This window comes from Eleutherodactylus coqui, chromosome 1 (genome assembly GCF_035609145.1).
Source record: "Eleutherodactylus coqui strain aEleCoq1 chromosome 1, aEleCoq1.hap1, whole genome shotgun sequence".
In the NCBI taxonomy this organism is placed as follows: Eukaryota; Metazoa; Chordata; class Amphibia; order Anura; family Eleutherodactylidae; genus Eleutherodactylus; species Eleutherodactylus coqui.
The window spans coordinates 457,587,121-457,609,235 of NC_089837.1; positions in this window are offsets into that span (position 1 = coordinate 457,587,121).

Below are 22,115 nucleotides of genomic sequence, written 5' to 3' on the forward strand. Positions count from 1 at the left end.
ACAGGGCAAATAATTTATGATTTACAATGACCACACTATTCTCCTACCTAAGCTATGATACAGAGATAACTAAACTTGAGCTGGAATACAATGGCTGATTTCAGTAACCCTGGGTACCCTGACAATTAGACTTTTTGTAATCGTAGAGCAGTAACATGTTCTCAGATTGATTTGTGCTAGATAGATATACATTGTGTCAAAGGTTTCAGTCTCATACTGCTAACTTTGTGCTTATATAGTCTAAGGGCTGATTGACAGATTGCTGCAATTGGAGTATGGGACTCCCGACTAATAGATTAAAAGACTTCAGGGAAGTGTCTGTTAGGTAGTCATTTACAGAATGACATTCCAGCAGGAATTCCAAATTAGTGAAATTCTGAATTAACAAATTAAAAGACTTTGGGAAGTTTTCATTAGAATTGATAATTCGGGGACTGATATAGCAGCAGCTCATCTGGAATGAGTAAATAAATGTCCGAGGGACAAAGACATTGGCAAGTCATGCTAAATCATTCTGGCAAATGAGCACTCCAGGAGTGTCAAAGACTGGGGTATGCTAAAGACTGTATTTTTGGATGTGAATAGATAAAGTTTGCAAGTGATTGTAAATAATCATGGCTTCAAAATGAAGGGCTTTGTATAGAAGTCCCTGCTTGAAAAGATGCAAAATTTTGGTCAAAGCATTTAGAAATGAGAAAGAAAACAGTGAAATCTGTTATACAATTCCGTTACTTGCTTAGAAAAAGCTTTTTTTTTTTTTTAAATGTCTTTAAGAGATAATGTAAATTCCAGTGGGAGGGGTGCACTCTAGCTAGGAACACAGCAAAGAAACTGTTTGTTGAGAATATGTGTGAGTTATCAGGCTATGATATTACTACACAAAAGATAGGATATAGTTTTTGTTAAATCTGACCTTTTTATTTAATCATTAATAATGCAGATTTGTTATTTTTGTGAATTTGCATATGTGTTAAGGGCCCATATATATGTCATTGTTTGTTTGTATAAGTTATATGGTTCATGTGTACCATTGGAGGGCTGGGCACAGACTAGGAAAGACATGTCCAAACAGCCCAATAAGCTAAATGGTGTGAGGGGAGGAAGGTAGGATTTCTCTGATGTGTGCTTTTGCTCCTCCTTAACACAAAGCAACCTAGCAGAGGAGAAACATATGTATGATTGCACAGCTGATATAAGTAAGCGATTACAATATCAGAAACAAAAGGATAATTTATTGCGGAAAACTGAACACTTGAAGGGAGACTCTAGTATCCTGATGGGCCACCTCTAGCTTGGATGCAAGATGTGATATAGGTGGGTATGGAGGCATATGGGTTCCATATGGTATCCTGCAGCATACCAGTCCTTATTTGCTGTAACTGAGCCTCTAGATTGTGCAAACACATTGGCTGTCAAAGTTGGCATCCCAGATGATCCAATACATATTCTATTGGCAATAAATCTTGTGACCGGGAAGGCCACTGAATTGTGACACCTTTGTGTGTGCAGCCAAGCATTATCCTGCTGGAAGTTGCCATGAGAGGAACAGATGTGGCTGCAGGATGTCCTGAACATATTGCTGAGCCGTCATTGTCCTTCGTACAACTACTAAAGGTTATTGAATGTCATATGCAATGGCCACCCAGATCATCACACTAGCAAAGTCAGGATTGAGACGCTCACCCCAAGGTCTCTAGACTCGAACATGGCCATTGTTCGTACCCAAAAGAAACCTGGATTCATTGCTGCAGACAACCTGGTTCTATTCCATAGCAGTTCAGTTTTGTTATTTACGACACCACTACAAAACGGAGGCGACGGTGGGTAATGGGCGCCATTAGACCAAATGTCCTTCAGCCGAGCGCCTGGAAAAAGTTCAGACAGACACAGAGGCCTTTAACGATGGTGCTACCTGTCTCTGTATGGCGGACAACGAAACAGTTGGCGCTGCTCAGGCTTATCAGATGATCCTCCGTACAAGTGGACTGTCAAGGGCATCCTGAATCAGATCGCCTTGTTTGCATGCCTTCATGCATTCACTGGTCCCACCACCTCCTAACAGTGTGGTCAGAATGGCCCAGGTGGCAAGTTATTTGTTGATATGACCATCCAACATTTTGCATTCCAATAATGCGCCCCCTCTCAAACTTTGTTAACTGAGCGAAATTTCTTTGATTGTGTCATAGAGGTGTCTAGTGGTCAACAAGCTCTACACAGGTGGAAAAAGAGGTCCCTTAGACATAAGTAGCTTCTGAGAGCCTTTTTATACGTCAAGAGTAGAACCACTTTTAGTGCCTCACGTAGCGAGACCTTTCATATTCCTTCTAAGTGCTTGATTTTTTTTTATAAAGAGTGTATATATATATTGTAGTCAAAAAGACTGATCCAGCCCTATATCTTAATATTGGTGTCCTATATTGAAATACCAAAACAGGATGGCATGGATACGCTACCCAATGTTATGGTGTACGGGCCTCTGGAACATGGATTTCAATTTTGTGTTTTGGCCCCTGTAAGATAAAATAAAACCCTATTAGGTGTTGAAGAGTAGCATGTGAGAAGCAGAAATTGGCTTTCCACGTCTCTCTAAGTCCTGTAGGACGCCTGCTATGAGTGAATTTTGAAAAAAACGTACTAGAAGGGGCCTCCTTCTGCTACAATAGGGGCAGATCATCCAGGATGTCATCCACCATAGTATGTAGGAAATCCTGGTATCGTTCCACATTGAAAGTCCCTGGAATGAACACAGTTCCACTCGGGCCTTTACACCAGGAGGCCACATTGAGTACGCTTTCTTTACTTCAGTCATTGCAGTGGTCTCACAGGACATACATGCAGAAAGGGAATTTCTGCTTCTAACATGCTACACGTCAACTATGCAATTGAGTTTTACTCTCTCCTTTACAGGGCCACAACACAAAGTTGAAATCCTTGTTCCAGGACCCCCATACCATCATGTAGTGAATTCATGCCTTCCTATTTAGGTACACTAACAACTTCATACTATTTGGTCCCCTAGTACCTATGGCTGAGAGCTGCGGCTCTAACTATGTTACTATTAGTAGGGAAGGTGCGCCACCTACTGTATACAAAACTCGAGTAGGTATATTTTGCAGCAATTTTAGTAAGGGTGATTACATGTCTTTTATAGACCGGGCTCACACGAGCGGGTCCGATTCCACATGTGGGAGGGCCGCAGAGGATTCTGGCTGTGAGTCGGTCCTGTGATCCTGCATACGTCGCACACTTGCATTGTGAATGACCGTGGAGGCACACAGGCGGTCATGCACAGTACGGCTTTTTTTTGGTTGCACTTCCCGCGCTGTTGCTTAGCGATAATGTGGTAATGTGGGCAGCCGCAGCCTATGCGTAATAATAATAATAATAAACTTTATTTGTATAGCGCCAACATATTCCGCAGCGCTTACATAGACAGGGGGAATACAGAAAGACAAAAGTACAAACATTACAGAACCACGGTTACATAGTAATCAATTGATGGAAACAATAGGGGTGAGGGTCCTGATCCAACGAGCTTACATACTACAAGTAATTGGGTGATACAGAAGGTAAAGGGGCTGGAGATGTGCACTGTATGGCGAGGTGGAGAGTGAGGGGTGATATACACATAGACAATGGTCAGACATTTAGCCGTGTGACGGCAGAAACAGTATGACTGCAGGAGCGGTTTATGATGGCTAGCAGGGATTGCAGTCAGTAGGTCAGGGAGCATGTTATCAGGCGGAGTACAGAGGGGTTTGTTTAGGGTATGCGGTATGCCTCCCTGAAGAGGTGCGTTTTTAGAGCACGCCTGAAGTTCTGCGAGTCCTGGATTGCTCGGGTAGCCTTTGGTACTGCGTTCCAATGACACAATGGGCTCTATGGCCGCAATAAAGTAGAGTATGCTGTGATTTTCCTTCCATTCGCAATTCGTACCCGCACGTGTGAAGGAAAAATCGAAAAAGGAATGTCTTTCAATGCTCGCGTATTACCGCAGATTGTCTGTGCGGACTGCGATCGCAGAATTCAAATCCGTGTGAGACCGGCCATAGAAGTAGTGGTTACTGTCCAAACTTATCTATGGTCCCGTTCAAATCTGCATTTGCTTCTGTTCCATTTGAGTTCAGTTCTTTAAACTGAATCTGCTGCACTATTTTTTCACCAAACGGAACGGAAGCAAACTGAAAGCTTTACTTCTGCTTTCCAGTTCTTACAAACCCATTGAAATCAATAGAGAGAAAAGATGGAACAGAGAAACAGAAAGATGTAGGAGCGCTAAAGCCGATGTGAATGGGGCCTAAACATGGTACAATCATGGTAGAAAGGCAAGTGAAAGCTTGTTATAGCACTGCCTGCTGCCCTATGTAACATTACTGAGTGCTATGTAGAGAATTCAAGAAGTGGAAGTGCTGTTTCCTTCATAGGACCCAGCGATCACTTGATCCCCAGAAACCCCAGCATGTCAAAGCTGCAGCATCTTAACTGACCCCTCACCAGCTCTGACAGTGACTACTGTCACACTAGGGCACACTTATCAAACACAAAGCCCACAGGCCAAATCCATCCCGCCGGCTGTGCATGACACAGGAATTCTACTCCCACAGCCTGCAGCAGCAGTCCGGCACCAGTGCAGTCTGGGACCGCTGACCTCCGCCCCCGGCATTTGTGTGCGCCGATCTGTACGCAGCGCAGATGCAGAGGTCAGCAATCACAGACTCAGCAGCGGCTGCCACCAGCCCAAGGTTGCAGGCTGGGTGAGTAAGAAACGCGTAGGGATGCTGCCCGCCCAGAGGCCAATAAGGGTGTTGCTATACTACTGGGACTACTACTGGGGTCACTATTAGTACTGGGGCCAATATAGGGGACACTATTACTACTACGGCTGCTATGGGGGGTCACTAATACTACTGTGGCCACTTTGGGGATCACTATTACTACTGCAGCCACTATGGGGGTCACTTTTACTACTGGGGCCACTATGGGGGTTACTATTACTACTGCAGCCACTATGGGGGTCACTGTTACTACTGGGGCCAATATACGAGACACTATTACTTCTGTGGACACTGTGGGGGTCACTGTTAGTACTGGCGCTGATAAAGAAGACACTATTACTTCTGCGGACACTATGGGGGTCACTGTTAGTACTGGCGCTGATAAAGAAGACACTATTACTATTGAGGCCACTGTGGGGGTCACTATTACTATTGGGGCCACTATGGGGGACACTGTTACTACTGCAGCCACTATGGGGGTCAATGTAACTACTGGGGCCAATATACGAGACACTATTACTACTGTGGCCACTATGGGGGGTCACTATTACTACTGCAGCCACTATGGGGGTCACTATTACTACTGGGGCCACTATGGGGGGGTCACTGTTACTACTGGGGCCGATATACGACACACTATTACTTCTGCGGATACTATGGGGGTCACTGTTACTACTGGCGCCGATAAAGAAGACACTATTACTATTGAGCCCACTGTAGGGGCCACTGTAACTACTGGGGCCGATATACGAGACACTATTACTTCTGCGGCCACTATGGGGTCACTATTACTACTGGAGCCACTATGGGGGTTACTATTACTATTGCGGCCACCATAGGAGACACTATTAGCGCTCATTCACATGGGTATAACCGCATCTTGGTTGTGCAAATATGCTTTGTATTTGCGTGAGCGAAAATCGCTTACACACACATTTTTCCACCACTCCGGTGCGCTTTTGTATGGAAATACGTAACATACTTGCGCACACAGGTCCATTGAAATAGTGTGAAAATATGCAGGTTTCCTGCATATTTGTGCTCACCCATTCGCTTCAATGGCATATTGCACTGCATAATACACACCAAGCTAGGTCATGCCGCATATTTTTTTTTACACGATCGCACATTGTGTGAATGAATACTATAATGTGAACGAACCCATTGAAATCAATTACAGAATGAAAATATATTTGAAAAAAGAGAAAGACCCACCATGACGCTATCCTAAACCCTCGCCATATCCGCCCTGTAATCCGAGATTATATAAATTAAAATGTCCAAAACAAACTGGCGAATTTATTCCTGTATTGTATTTTAACCCTTTCCTATCCAATTTGTATCCTGGTTTTCCTAGGGGGGCTTACGCTTTTTCTGCCATTATACAATGGCGCTATCTACTGGCTAAAGCCAGTACTGCATGAAGTCACACGTTGGATAAGCTCCAACAGCAGAGAGGCTAGCAATATACAGTAAGAGAACCTCGACGGACGTCTTCCAACATCGCAGCTGTACAGCTTTAAATCATAATGTCTTCAGACGTCAGACAGTGGATTGGAGAGGGTTAACATAAATATAACAATTTTAAAAATCTTTTTTTTTCTTACTTTTTGTACACATTATTCCTAATAAAATAAAAAATAAGGGAAAAATTAGCAGTGAAAAAAGGTATTAAAAAATAGTCCTGTATATGCCAAAAAAAAAAAAGTCGGAGCAAAAATTATTTTTGGCAGGTCAAGAGAAAAAAAATATGGCCATAAAACCACAACATGGGTAAAATCGCCAAGAAGTGTCAAGCAAACATTCTTGTCATTAAGGGGTTAAAGGCAGTCTGTCACCTATTTTTTGAGTTGTAAACCAAATTACTATACAATGTGCAATGTTAGGTGGAATGCATAGATACCTCCACTATACAGATATTATTCTTTATGTGTATCCCACGCCATATTCAAATTAGCGTTTGACCATTAGATGGGCGGTCGCAACTCTCTACCTCCCCAGTCTTTGAAAAAAAAACCTTTCCATCTTTAGTGAAATCTCCAGCTTTGCACGCTGGAGGTGTCATGTGCCCCATCATCACTGTGCTTGCGTCTCATTGATGACCGTGTATGCACATGATGGAACCAAGGATGGAAAGGGATGTATGTTCAAACCATGGGGAGGGAGAGAGCCCGGAGAGAGCCCGGACCGAGGGCAGTGGTAGACCACCCATCAGATGGTCAACAACTATTTTGCACATGGTGCAGGATAAACAAAGACTGATATCAGGTCAGTGTAGTCATGCTCAAAATGTATATTCAATTTATAGCCCAACTGTACAGTCCACGTAAAAATCGACAAGGAGGACATTGAATCGATCAAAGATTTCCTCTTCCTTGGATTCAAGATTGACAGCAATGAAAGCTCAGAACCAGAAATCAAACAAAGAATTGCACTTGGGCATAGCGCAATGCAAGGAATGGAAGAGCAAAGATATCAGCATTGCTACAAAGACCTGAATGATAAATGCAACCGTGTTGCCGATCGCCATATACGCATGCGAAAGTTGGACACTCAGGAAGACGGACAAAAGGAAAATTGATGCTTTTGAACTATTGTACTGGAGAAGATTGCTGCGTATACCATGGTCGGCAACGGTCACCAACAAGATGGTCCTAGAGTGTAATAAACCAAAAATATCGCTAGAGGGCAAAATCACCAAACAGTAGCACTCGTACTTTGAACATATCATGCAAGCCAATTCTCTGGAAATGACATTGATGCACAGTTATTGGGCCACAAAGAAGAGGACAACAAAGAACTCGCTGGCCGGACACAATCAAGGCTGATACAAACTTGCACATGGAAGAACTGAAAGAAGTGGTCAAGGATAGCTAAGCATGGAGAACGTTGATCCATAATGTGACCGAAAGTCGTCCTCGACTGAAAAGATAATCATCATCATGCTGTCAAAAAACTTTTGACATGTCATTGGGACATACTTCATAGACAAACCCGGATATACAAGCCCCAGGGAAAGTTCTATAAATGTCACACAGTGTCCAACATAAGTAAATCACAGAAAATAAAAAGACTTTCTGTCTATTTGGCCATTAAAACATAACCATTATTATTGCACGTTTAAAGACAGGGAGCACTACCAATCCCTAGCACACCCTATGATGGATGACAGAGCACTCGCACTGAAAAGGGCGACCCCGTAAGCAACTTAACCCTAATTGTCCCTATTACACCCTATGTAAGGGGAAGGGAAAGGAACTGAAATATCAAGAGTTTTGGTCAGCACTACTTGATAATAGCATTGAATCAAATGAAAGCAATAATACCACTGTATGTGGATTTGACACCCCTGTATTTAGATTGTTATACAACTATATCCCACCCTATAAAAAGGGAAGGGAAAAGAACTAAAATATTAACAAAGATTTGGTCAGCAGTAGTCAATAAGAACATTGAACCCGATTAAAACAATGACATCACTGTAACTGGATTATTATACAACGAAATCCAAAAAGGAGGAAAACAATGACACCACTGTATCTAGATTGTCATACAACGAAATCTTACATGTTTAAACTTGGACTACATTTGGCTCATCAGGGAAGCCAAAAGACCTACTGTTATCTGCTATGGGCTATGTTTACCACATTAACTGATAGATCGTAGATGCAAGGTTAAATCTATAAAATAATCAGTATATAATAAGTCATCACAAATACAAAAACAATATGCTCACTCCAAAAACAAAATGTTATCTAGATGTAGCGCGCTCCCTCTGTGAACCCTTTACATGCCGTGATGAAGATTGATCACAGCATGAAAGGGGTTAAGAGTGGAGATCGGTGTTCCCAGGAGGCTGGCTATCAGTCACTGCTGACTACCGCTGCGGGATGGTGCTCACTCACTTTTGAGCCAGCGACATCCAGAGGATGTAAGTTTAGGTCTTGTTGTGTTAACTATCACGTGGGGTACCACAAGGCTCTGTCCTAGGCCCAGTGTTGTTCAACATTTTTATAAATGATCTGGAGGAGGGAATTGATGGGAAACTGATCAAATTTGGCAACGCCACAAAGCTAGGAGAGATAGCTAACACTAGGGAAGAGAGAGAGAGGATTCAAAAAGTTCTAAATAAGCTTGAACAGTGGCGGCAACTAACAGAATGGTATTTAACAAAGAGAAATGCAAAGTCCTACATTTGGGCAAGAAAAATGAAAGAAGCACTTACAGAATGGGAGGAATTGGGCTAAGCAGCAGCACATGTGAAAAAGACTTGGGTATACTAATAGATCACAGACTGAACATGAGTCAACAATGTGATGCAGCAATCAAAAAGGCAAACACAATTCTGGGATGTATTAAGAGAAGCATAGAGTCTAGATCACGTGAGATAATTATCCCCCTCTACTCTTCCTTAGTCAAGAGCTCATCTGGAATACTGGGTCCAGTTCTGGGCACCCCACTTTAAAAAAGACATAAACAAAATGGAGCAAGTTCAGAGAAGAGTAACCAAGAAGATGAGTGGTCTGCAAATCATGTCCTATGAGGAATGGTTAAAGGATCTGGGAATGTTTTGCCTGCAGAAAAGAAGGCTGAGAGGAGACTTAATAGCTGTCTACATATATCTGAAGGGCTGTCTCAGTGCAGAGGGATCAGCCCTATTATCATTTGCACAAGGAAAGACTAGAAGCAATGGGATAAAACTGAAAGGGAGGAGATTCAAATTAGATATTAGATAGTGAAGGTGATCAGTGAGTGGAACAAGTTACCACGGGAGGTGGTGAGTTCTCCTTCAATGGAAGTGTTCATACAAAGGCTGGACAAATATCTGTCTGGGATGATTTAGTGAATCCTGCACTGAGCAGGGGGTTGGATCCGATGACCCTTGAGGTCCTTTCCAACTCTACCATTCTATGAGGGCTACGGGCTGCTATGCTAACTGAACGACATCTCGCTAGAGCGCTGAGCTCTGTGATTGGCTGCTGCAGCCTGTAAACATCACATCACAGAGGAAACCTGTAGCTTTCAGCACAGAAATTGCAGGTAGAGGTGCGTATAATCTAGTTTATTATTTTCTATCATGGGACAATCCCTTTAAGGCAGCTGCAAAACTTTTAAATGGAGTCTTTCGTTGCAGTGTGACATAAGGAGTAAGAACCTAAAAAACTTGATTTTCAGCATTATCGGTTTGCCATATACCATCACATGTTCATTCTGTTTTTAGACCAAACAATGGCGACATCTTCTAGCATCCAGTGATAACTATCGGGTCTCTGTTTTATTGGAGGAGACACATTACAAGAAATCTGTAAATATGATTTGCTCCGGGCATTTTCTTGTACCAAAACTGACTGAACCATTTAGCTAATTTTTGGATATTTTGCAACTCTGGTGGCTGCATAATGTTCACCATCTTCAGTGTTCATTAGGTTTGTTCACATCTGGTGGTTATCTTGTGGACTTTCTGCAGCAGATTTGGCTGCAGTAAATCCACAGCGTATTACAGTAGCTGCAAAGTGATTGGGATTTTCAGACTCTGAAATGTAAACTGACCTGCGGTGCGGATTGTTAAATCTGAAACATTACAATTTATGCTGTGGATTTTCACTTTTGTGTAAAATGTGTATGCTGCGTAAAATGTAAAGAAAAAAAGAATTCAATGATTTGGAAATCTTATATAATCATATTTTATTCACAATAGAACACATATTTAGAAATTGATGGCAGCAACACATCTCAAAAAAATTGGGACAGGGTTAACAAAAGGCTGGAAAAGTAAGTGGTACTAATAAAAAACAGCTGAAGGGTCAATTTTCTATAACTCACAGGACTGTGTATAAAAGGAGCATGTTAGAGGGGCAGAGTCTCTCAGAAGCAAAGATGGTCAGAGATTCACCAAGCTGTGAAAAACTGCATCAAAAATGTGAAAAAAAAAATATTCCTCAACGTAAAATTGTGAACATTTTGAACATTCCAGCATCTCCAGTACCTAATACTGTATCATCAAAAGATTCAGAGAATATGGAGAAATTCATGTTTACAAGGGACAAGGACAATAGTCAATATTGGATGCTAGAGATCTACAGGCCCTCAGGCATCACTGCATTAAAACAGTAATACAAATCACTGCATGGGCTCAGGAATGCTTCCAGAAATCAGTGTCTGTGAACACAGCTGTGCAATCCACAAATGCAAGTTAAAGGGGTTGTCCCGCGGCAGCAAGTGGGTCTATACACTTCTGTATGGCCATATTAATGCACTTTGTAATGTACATTGTGCATTAATTATGAGCCATACAGAAGTTATCAAAAGTTTTATACTTACCTGCTCCGTTGCTAGCGTCCTCGTCTCCATGGTGCAGACTAATTTTCGCCCTCTGATGGCCAAATTAGCCGCGCTTGCGCAGTCCAGGTCTTCTCCTGTTCTCTATGGGGCTCCGTGTAGCTCCGCCCCGTCACGTGCCGATTCCAGCCAATCAGGAGGCTGGAATCGGCAATGGACCGCACAGAAGAGCTGCGGTCCACGGAGGCAGAGGATCCCGGCGGCCATCTTCACAGGTAAGTATAGAAGTCACCGGAGCGCGAGGATTAAGGTAAGCGCTCCGGTGAGCTTTCTGTACGTCCCTGCATCGGGGTTGTCTCGCGCCGAACGGGGGGGGGGTTGAAAAAAAAAAAAAACCCGTTTCGGCGCGGGACAACCCCTTTAAAGATGTATCATGCAAAGAAGAAGCCGTATATCAACACAATTCAAAAATGCCTGCATCTTCTCTGGGCCAAAGCTCATTTAAAATGGACTGAGGCAAAATGAAAAACTGTTCTGTGGCGTGATGAATAAAAAATTTTAATTCTTTTTGGAAACCACAGACGCCACACGTGTCCTGGGCACTCAAGAAGAGACCATCCAGTTTGTTATCAGCACACAGTTCTTAAGCCTGCATCTCTAATGCTATAGGATTGCATTAGTGCCCAAGGCCTGGACAGCTTATGTAATACCCCAGAGTGGGGTCCCACAGCACTGCTATAGCCACTTTCTGTAATTATGTAAATATAACTTTAAATAATATATTAAATGTGTGTGCATATAACATTTAAATGTGTTAATTAGATGTGCCTATGCAAGCAAACCCTGCATGACTGAGGTAAATTCACCCTAACCGGCTCTCACACCTGCTGATCATTCCTAGCTAGCTCAGGAATTGAATAGTTAGCTTTCCAAAAAAAGAGAGATATGGGCTCACCTCACCAGCAGTAACTGCAGGAACTTCAGTGTTGCAGGAAGGTCTGGAATCCAACAGGAGCTCCATCCTCAAGTAGCCGACGGCAAACGGCCAGATTCCATATGAGCAGAAAATAGAGATGGAGGGGAGCTGCTACCGTTAAAAATGTCCTTCTTTATTGAATAAAACAAAGCATACAGCTCACAGGTGACGCTGAACGCGTTTCGGCAAAAAGCCTTTGTCAACAGCCATGAGGTATGGAGTGCATAAGACATTTATAGACCAAATACAAATTAAAATCAAAGGAGAGATACCTGTGTATGTTAGCTTGTCAGGGGGAGAAATGGTTGAGGGATGGTATAGAGGGTGTGTTCAAGAGCTAATTACATCACATGTTACAACCAGCATACAGAGATTTGTGGCAGGAGGATTCAAAACAGACAGATAGAGAAACAAGTATGCACGTGGATATCTGGGAAACAATACTTCAATACATTTACATAGCGGTAAATAGGTAAAGAATCTGGGGGAAAAAAAATCTATCTTTTCTTTTTCTCTCCCATTCTTATCTCTTTTTTCAAATATATAGTTGCACAAGCTGTTTCCGCATAATCATAAAGCGATTGCAGGGTATATAAATTCACCAGAGTAGAAGTCAAGAAAAGAAAAAAAAAACACATATATATGTACATTTTCTTCTTTCTTTTTTACCTATACTCCCCCCTTTACTGTTTGTTAATAAACACAGAATAAATCCGTTCTATAATTCATACCAAATGGAAATCTAGTATTTAATTCCAAAATCCAATACGCTTCCCTGCGAAGAATATCCTTCATTTCTACTTTTTGTTTCCTATTTTTCCAGACTCTGTCTATACCCAAACATGAGAAATTTTTTGTTTCACCACCATGTTTTAGAATGAAGTGATTTGCAACCCCTGATTTTCCTAATAGATTTTTTTGAATGTCCCTCAGGTGTTCTGCTATTCTAGTATGTAATCTCCTAGAGGTGCATCCTACATAAAGTAAATTGCATAGGGTGCATACTATTACATAGATTATTCCACTAGTTTTACAGTTAATAAAACTATTGATTTTGTATTTTTTGTTGTTCTGGGGGTTATTAAATTCCCTAGATTTATTAAGGGTGTACTGGCAACAACCACAACGTGGGTCAGCACATTTAAAGAATCCGTTAATATTAATCCAATTGTTTTTGGGTTTCTGACATATGAAATTCTTAGATACCCTGTCTCCAATAGTACGATTTCTACGAGAGGTACATAACACGCCTTTGTCTAAGATAGATTTTAAATCATCATCCTGTTTTAAAATTGGAAGATAGGAGAAAAATAATTTTCTTATCTGTGGGAATTCCCTACTGTATGGTGTAGTGAAGACAATTGTTGGATATACCATCAGATAAATCTTTATCCTTATATAATAATGTCTCTCTGTCCATTTTGTTAACCTTGTCCCTAGCATTATTCAAAGTTTGTGAGTTATAACTTCTATTCGCCAAGCGGGTACAGATTTGATTTTCTGACATATTATAGCTTGATGTATTAGTGCATATACGTTTTGCCCTAATGAATTCCGTAAGTGGTATGGCAATAATTGTATGTCGGGGGTGACAACTAGTCGCTTTAAGTATCGTGTTGCCACTGCTAGGTTTACGGTATACTGAAGCATTAATACTGTCCCTAGAGCAACTAACCTCTAATAGGAGATCCAGGAAATAATTTTGTTCTGATCACTGTTGATGGTAAACTGTAAGTTGCAATTATTCTTATTGATATAACTCAGGAATTCTAATAATTCTGAGTGGGCACCAGAAATGGTGACATTATGGGAATGGAGAGATCCCTGTCTCCAAATAATAATGATGTCATCCAAGTATCTGGCATACCACACCACGCTGTCAATGAATGGATTAGATATAGAGAAAATATAAGATTCTTCCCACCAAGCCATATAAAGTATGGCTAAGGGCTCATGTCCACGGGCAAAATATGATTTAAGATCCGCAGCGGATCTCCCGCATGCGGATCCGCACCCCATAGGGATGCATTGACCACCCGCGGGTAGATAAATACCCGCGGATGGTCAATAAAAGGGATTTAAAAAAAAAAATGGAGCATGAAAAAATCTGGACCATGCTCCATTTTCGTGCGGGTCTCCCGCGGGGACGGCTCCCGCGGGCTTCTATTGAAGCCTATGGAAGCCGTCCGGATCCGCAGGAGACCTAAAATAGGAATTTAAAAGTATTTACCCATCCGGAGCGGACCGGGAAGGTCTTCTCTTCCTCACGGCCGCATCTTTCTTGCTTCGGCTCGGCGGATGTGCCCGGCGCATGCGCGCGGCACGTCGACGACGTGCCGGCGACGTGCCGCCTGCGTGACGAATTCATCCGCCGGCCGAAAAAGAAGATCCGGCCGTGAGGAACAGCTGACCTTCCCCGCCCGCTACGGATAGGTAAATTCTTGTTAAATTCCTATTTTCAGCCCTCATGTCCGCGGGGCAGGAGGGACCCGCTGCAGATTCTACATGTAGAATCCGTAGCGGGCCCGATTTTCCCCGTGGACATGAGGCCTAAAGTGGGACAGAATTTCGACCCCATAGGAGCTCCTACCGGCTGTAAGAAAAATTGATTATTAAACATGAAAAAATTATGAGTGAGAAGAAACTCTGTACAAAGCATAATAAATTCTCTCAGTTCACTACTGTATTTGCTATACTCTCTCAAATGGTGGTGTAAAGCTTGTAAGGCAGCGTGGTGTGGTATACAAGTATAGAGGCTGACAACATCACATGTTACCCAAATGTAATCCTCCCGCCACACAAATTTATCCAATTTTTTCAAAACACTACTGTTGTCTTTCAGGTAAGCCGGTACTCGCAAAGCTAGTGGTTGTAAAGATTTGTCTACCCAAGCACTAAGTCTTTCACATAGAGAGTCAATTCCTGAAATAATAGGGCGCATAGGAGGAGGGAAAGAGTCCTTGTGCGTTTTGGGGAGGCCATACATAAATGGGACTTTTGGGTTAGTAAGGATAAGACATTCTCCCATATTAGTAGTAATAACACCTGAGTTGGATCCCAATTGTAATAATTCATGCAATTTTTTAGAAAAAGCAGTCGTGGGGTCTCCCTGTAATTTTTTATAAGTAATCCTATCCTCAAGGATGTGATTAATACAATTAATGTATAGGGTAGTGTCCATGATAGGTATATTTCCCCCTTTATCTGACTGACAAATCCTGATGTCTTCATCTTTGGATAACCACGATAGCTCAATTCTCTCCCTCCTCGTCATATTATTGGATCCAGAATGTCCATATTGATTGTCCTTAGTTTGTGCCTGTAACAACTTCAGTTCTTTTTCCATAATCGTTTGGAAATCTTCTACAACCTGTGTGCGGGTTTGTGTTGGATAGAAGTCAGGATTGGGTGTTTTTATGTTGATCCTGTGTGTAAGGACATCAGCTGTAACTGATTCCCTATGTAGATGATGTAAGTCTAAAAGGGCAGCTGTGTCTTTCGGGGTTAAATCCTCAAAGGTGTCCTGTATAAATTCTCCTTTAGTAGCTGGAGTGAAAGAGTCATCACTATTTATGAAATGTTTTTTCACCATTAGATTGCGGACAAATTTGTTGAGATCCAGAAGAGTATGAAATAGGTTGAAAGATATATCAGGAACAAAATTGAGTCCTTTATTAAGTACATTGATCTGATTTTGTGTCAAAACATGTGGTGTGAGGACTATGATGTTATTGTCCTCTATTTGTTTCTCCTGGATGGATATCTTCTTCTTATGTCTGTATCGCTTGCATCGTTTTTTTGAAGTAGATGACTTATGCTGGACTCTATGGTCCTGTTCTTCAGAATATGAGCATTCCCAGCTGGAGGTATCATATGTTCTATCTGATCCTTCCTGATCTGAGGAGGAAACGGTGACTGTAGAGTTACGTCGTGTGGGGCCCCTCTTAGTTTTTAAAATGGATCTAGGGAGATGAGCAAGCCCATCTCTCCAACCATAGACTTTATTTTCCATATAGTCCTTTTTATCCCGTTCAAGTTTGGAACGTTTTGTTTTTAATATATTCTCTTCCAATTTCTGCATATTAATATTGATGTTATCCAAAAACTTTGTATATTCATCTTTTCCCATTGATTTTATAAGTTTTTCTTCAGATAGTTTAAAGAAAAGAAAAAAAAAGACTCGACTTCTACTCTGGTGAATTTATATACCCTGCAATCGCTTTATGATTATGCGGAAACAGCTTGTGCAACTATATATTTGAAAAAAGAGATAAGAATGGGAGAGAAAAAGAAAAGATAGATTTTTTTTTCTTTTTTCCCTTAGATTCTTTACCTATTTACCGCTATGTAAATGTATTGAAGTATTGTTTCCCAGATATCCACATGCATACTTGTTTCTCTATCTGTCTGTTTTGAATCCTCCTGCCACAAATCTCTGTATGCTGGTTGTAACATGTGTTGTAATTAGCTCTTGAACACACCCTCTATACCATCCCTCAACCATTTCTCCCCCTGACAAACTAACATACACAGGTATCTCTCCTTTGATTTTAATTTGTATTTGGTCTATAAATGTCTTATGCACTCCATACCTCATAGCTGTTGACAAAGGCTTTTTGCCGAAACGCGTTCAGCGTGTACCTGTGAGCTGTATGCTTTGTTTTATTCAATAAAGAAGGAAATTTTTAACGGTAGTAGCTCCCCTCCATCTCTATTTTCTGCTCATATAGTTAGCTTTCCCCTTGCTCAGGATTGGGTGAATAGGAGAGTATAAAAGGTAGAGAGAGGGTGGGGTTAGTCAGTTTAGTCCTGGAGGTTGCCTAGCAAAGAGGTCCCAGAGATAGAAACAGACAGTGCAGTGGGAAGCTAGAACATCCATAGAACATCCAAGTGTGAGTACCATTTAGTAGGGAGAAAGAAAGAACAGAAAAGAGAAGGAAGGAAAGGCAATCAAGTAAGCAAATCATAGTCAAAGCCAGGGAGAAAAGCTGGAAGTTAATATCAGTCCGCTGAGAAAAGTTCGGAATAATCAATGTCTGAAAAGAGTAATTCTAACTCATCAATGCATGGAAGTGGAATTCAACAGTGATTTCAAGTGATTGTAAATTGTGCTTGTGCTGCAAGTCTGACAGTTCCCTCTATCCCTGCAAATAAAGAGTTGAATTGTTTTCACCATCTAAGTCAGCTTCCTGGAGTGCTTCCCACCAACTACAACATCTGCACTGAGGTAACGCACGATACTGCAGGAGAGCGAGGACTGCTACCCCCATTATTGTTTAGTTCTCCACTTTTTATATTTTATTATTTCTGTTCAGAATGGGTCCCAAACCATATACTGACTGGCGTCACGGTAAACCAACACCTTCCCCTACCCGACTCCATGGTTAGAGCCCCATCTTTCTGGGGCATCACCATCTTTCCCTGCGTGATGCCTTGGGCAGCAGGCATTAATATTTGACTATATTTTTACCACTGTGTAGTTAGACCTTAAAGGAGATGTCCCGCGCCGAAACGGGTTTTTTTTTTTTAACCCCCCCCCCCCGTTCGGCGCGAGACAACCCCGATGCAGGGGTTAAAAAAACCACCCGCACAGCGCTTACCTGAATCCCGGCGGTCCGGCGTCTTCATACTCACCTGCTGAAGATGGCCGCCGGGATCCTCTGTCTTCGTGGACCGCAGCTCTTCTGTGCGGTCCACTGCCGATTCCAGCCTCCTGATTGGCTGGAATCGGCACGTGACGGGGCGGAGCTACACGGAGCCGCTCTCTGGCACGAGCGGCTCCATAGAAGACTGCTGAAGACCCGGACTGCGCAAGCGCGGCTAATTTGGCCATCGGAGGCCAAAAATTAGTCGGCACCATGGAGACGAGGACGCCAGCAACGGAGCAGGTAAGTAAAAAACTTTTTATAACTTCTGTATGGCTCATAATTAATGCACAATGTATATTACAAAGTGCATTATTATGGCCATACAGAAGTGTATAGACCCACTTGCTGCCTCGGGACAACCCCTTTAATACCGGCATTTTTCCACTCTGCCAGGAGGACCAGCAGAGCCACCGTGAAAACCATCTCATTTTCCCTCGCTGCTTAACACCTCCTAGGTCTGGGTCGCTGCACTTATGCATCTTGAAAGGCACTATCTATGCTGAGCAGTATAGAGAGGTCTGCTCCCATCCAGACAACGCCTCTTTCAGAGAAGGCCTTGTATATTTCAGCAAGACAATGCTAAACCACATACTGCATCCATCACAACAGCATGGTTTCACAGAAGAAGAGTCCGGGGGCTGAACCGTGTGCCTGCAGTCCAGATCTTTCATCAAGAAAAAACATTTAGCACATTATGGAAACAAGACCCCCGGACTGTGGAGCAGCTAGAATCCTACATCAGTCAAGAGTGGGACAACACTCCTCTCCCAAAACTCCAGCAACTGGTCTCCTCACCTCCCAGGTGTTTACAGACTGTTGTATAAAGAAGAAGGGATGTTCCACAATGGTAGACATGGCCATGGCCCAACTTTTTTCTAGATGTGTTGCTGCCATTCACTTTTTTTTAGAAATGAGTTACGTTTTTTAAATGCAATGGAAAAATGTTTCACTTTCAACTTTAGATATGTGTTCTATTGTGAATAAAATGAGGTTATATGAGATTTCAAAATCATTGCACTTTTTTATATATATCTTACAGTGTCCCAACTTTTTTGTTATTGGGGTTGTAAATACTAATATTATAGTACCATATGTGACATTAGGGGATAAGTCACAACTCGGGACTGCCATCTTCTCCTCACAAGATGGTTGGTGTCACTCTAAGAAACTCATTTGACAACCGGAACTTTCTTTATTTGGCACCTGATAATTTTATTCCATCACCACAATGGTTCATAGCACTTTACATTACACTGGTACGTCAATCAACACCTGGCCATTTGGCCTCTAGCTATACATCTTACTTGGCCCTTACTCACAGGCCTAATGCCATCACATTTCACATCCTAATCACAGTCCATTACCAATACTCTGCAGTATAAGGGGCATTTCTACTCAAACAGCCTACATGGCATAATCCCAGAAGCTCACTGTGAGGGGCATGCCACCCGTTTTTACAACAGCCACCCATGTGCCTCTTAATTACTAAGTAGAGTACCCTTTCTCTGCCATAGACACTTTCACAGAGCCCTCTAGTAGCCAATTCCAGTACTACATTACTACAATACTCAAAAATTGTTCTGAAAGAAGACACCTGGGCACGTTGACAAAATGCCACTTAGCACTTTATACTCAAATCTCCTTTGTGCAATTTTGCATTAAAGTGACCTTCAAGTCCCGAGGACAAAACTGAAGTTATGCACCATTCTGTTTCCAGGGACCATGTCTGCCTTCTAAGGTAGCTTCAGCTATCTGATGCACACAGAACACTAGTGGTGCATAGGTAGTCTAAGACTCTATATGCCACTCTCCGACCCTCCAGCCAGAGAAATCTTCGGAGAAGACCTTCTAAATATGAAAGAACAAGCTGTTTGCCGTTCAAACATAACACACATGCTTACACCCATGTCTCTTGATGTCATGAATACACATATACACTCTTTGTAGAAGAGCTCCTAGAAGAAGTTGTCATTTTGCTGCCTTTGACCCCCACCCACCATCACCTCCGTTTGCAGTGGTATCCTGAACAACGAACTGCTATGGAGTGGAATTGGGTTGTCTTCAGCAAGGAATCCAGGTTTAGTCCAACTTTGGGACCCCACCAATCCTGAGAATGAAGGGGCTACAGAGCTTCTTTAGCACAGCACCCCCTTCACTTTCTTTCCCTGCAGAGTGACACTGAAGGAGGGTCGTCCTGTCCGGTATCGGTAGTAGTTTGGCAAGAGTTTGTTTTGTTCGAGTTATGAGCCTGACCCCTGCTGGTTACGAATAATATGGCATTTAAATCTCTGCTGTACTATGGTTGATGTTCTTTTCTATTATTGGTCGGAGTGGCAATGTGACGGGGACATGATGACATGTGACGCGGTGCCAGACGAAGCAGCCCGGGAAGTGAAGTGCATGTAGGAGGAGACACTTACCAGGTAGAGATGAGCGAGCACCAAAATGCTCGGGTGCTCGTTACTCGGGACGAAATTATCGCGATGCTCGAGGGTTCGTTTCGAGTAACGAACCCCATTGAAGTCAATGGGCGACCCGAGCATTTTTGTATTTCGCCGATGCTCGCTAAGGTTTTCATGTGTGAAAATCTGGGCAATTCAAGAAAGTGATGGGAACGACACAGCAAGGGATAGGGCAGGCGAGGGGCTACATGTTGGGCTGCATCTCAAGTTCACAGGTCCCACTATTAAGCCACAATACCGGCAAGAGTGGGCCCCCCCCCCCCTCCCAACAACTTTTACTTCTGCAAAGCCCTCATTAGCAATGCATACCTTAGCTAAGCACCACACTACCTCCAACAAAGCACAATCACTGCCTGCATGACACTCCGCTGCCACTTCTCCTGGGTTACATGCTGCCCAACCCCCCGCACGACCCAGTGTCCACAGCGCACACCAAATTGTCCCTGCGCAGCCTTCAGCTGCCCTCATGCCACGCCACACTCATGTCTATTTATAAGTGCGTCTGCCATGAGGAGGAACCGCAGGCACACACTGCAGAGGGTTGGCACGGCTAGGCAGCGACCCTCTTTAAAAGGGGCGGGGCGATAGCCCACAATGCTGTACAGAAGCAATGAGAAATATAATCCTGTGCCACCGCCATCAGGAGCTGCACACGTGGGCATAGCAATGGGGAACCTATGTGCCACACACTATTCATTCTGTCAAAGTGTCTGCATGCCCCAGTCAGACCGGGCTTTTTAATTCATAGACACAGGCAGGTACAACTCCCTATTGTGAAGTCCCTGTGGACCGACAGCATGGGTGGCTCCCTGGAACCCACCGGCGGTACATAAAAATATCCCATTGCAGTGCCCATCACAGCTGAGGTAGTAATGTCATGTTTAATGCAGGTGGGCTTCGGCCCACACTGCATGCCCCAGTCAGACTGGGGTTCTTTAGAAGTGGAAACAGATGCATTTATAATTCCCTGTGGACCCACAGCACGGGTGGGTGCCAGGAAGCCACCGGCGGTACATAAAAATATCCCATTGCATTGCCCAACACAGCTGAGGTAGTAATGTTGTGCTTAATACAGGTGGGCTTCGGCCCACACTGCATGCCCCAGTCAGACTGGGGTTCTTTACAAGTGGACAGATGTAGTAACAACTCGCTGTGGACCCACAGCATGGGTGGGTGCCAGGAAGCCACCGGCGGTACATAAATATATCCCATTGCATTGCTCAACACAGCTGAGGTAGTAATGTCGTGCTTAATACAGGTGGGCTTCGGCCCACACTGCATGCCCCAGTCAGACTGGGGTTCTTTACAAGTGGACAGATGTAGGTTAAACTCCGTGTGCACCTACAGCATGGGTGGCTCCCTGGAACCCACCGGCGGTAAATAAAAATATCCCATTGCATTGCCCAACACAGCTGAGGTAGTAATGTCGTGCTTAATGCAGGTGGGCTTCGGCCCACACTGCATGCCCCAGTCTGACTGGGGTTCTTTACAAGTGGAAACAGATGCATTTATAATTCCCTGTGGACCCACAGCATGGGTGGGTGCCAGGAAGCCACCGGCGGTACATAGAAATATCCCATTGCATTGCCCAACACAGCTGAGGTAGTAATGTCGTGCTTAATGCAGGTGGGCTTCGGCCCACACTGCATGCCCCAGTCAGACTGGGGTTCTTTACAAGTGGACACATGTAGGTTAAACTCTGTGTACACCTACAGCATGGGTGGCTCCCTGGAACCCACCGGCGATACACAAAAATATCCCATTGCATTGCCCAACACAGCGGATGTAACGTCAGCTGTAATGCAGGTGGGCTAAAAATTCATTTGATTACACTGTAGGCGAGGGCCCACAAAAATTGCTGTATCAACAGTACTAATGTACATCCAAAAAATTGGCCATGGCCAACCAAGAGGGCAGGTGAAACCCATTAATCGCTTTGGTTAATGTGGCTTAAGTGGTAACTAGGCCTGGAGGC